This window comes from Triturus cristatus, chromosome 6, assembly GCF_964204655.1.
Source record: "Triturus cristatus chromosome 6, aTriCri1.1, whole genome shotgun sequence".
NCBI classification, from domain to species: domain Eukaryota; kingdom Metazoa; phylum Chordata; class Amphibia; order Caudata; family Salamandridae; genus Triturus; species Triturus cristatus.
In genome coordinates this window covers 1,555,936,604-1,555,937,125 of record NC_140589.1, presented here as the reverse complement: position 1 = coordinate 1,555,937,125, position 522 = coordinate 1,555,936,604, and positions in this window count along the sequence as shown.

Below are 522 nucleotides of genomic sequence, written 5' to 3'. Positions count from 1 at the left end.
GCCCCTCTTCCCATAACTATGCGCCTTCCCCGTTCGCACAGCGGACGAGCGCAGCGGGCGTGCCGCCAGCGCGCTAAAGGCAAGCCCGTCTGCGCCCGTCCGCGACCTGCCGGGACCAGGGGCCACCCTCCCAGCTCCTGCTCTCACTTATACCTCAGCTCAGTTGGTCTCTTTCAATACGATTCAGTTTAGTAAGTAAGTTTGATACTTGTATAGCGCACTACTCACCCGCAAGGGTCTCAAGGCGCTTGTACGAATACCGCTTTGGAACCCATCCTGGCTTTCCCTGTGAGGCATCCACTCCTGGGCACCCCCAAGGTGGAGGCCAGGCATCCTTAGCGTTGTGGGGGCCGTTGTGGAGATTAAGCAAGCTATTGCCCAGAGTTGCAGAGTGGGACTCCATGATTGGAATAGGCACCGAGGCGAGAATTATCAGGTCCGTGGAATTTTTGAGCCCAAGACCCGCCGAGGCAGGGAATTGAACCCTGGTCCCGGGCTAGACCTCTGCATCAGGATCTGGCG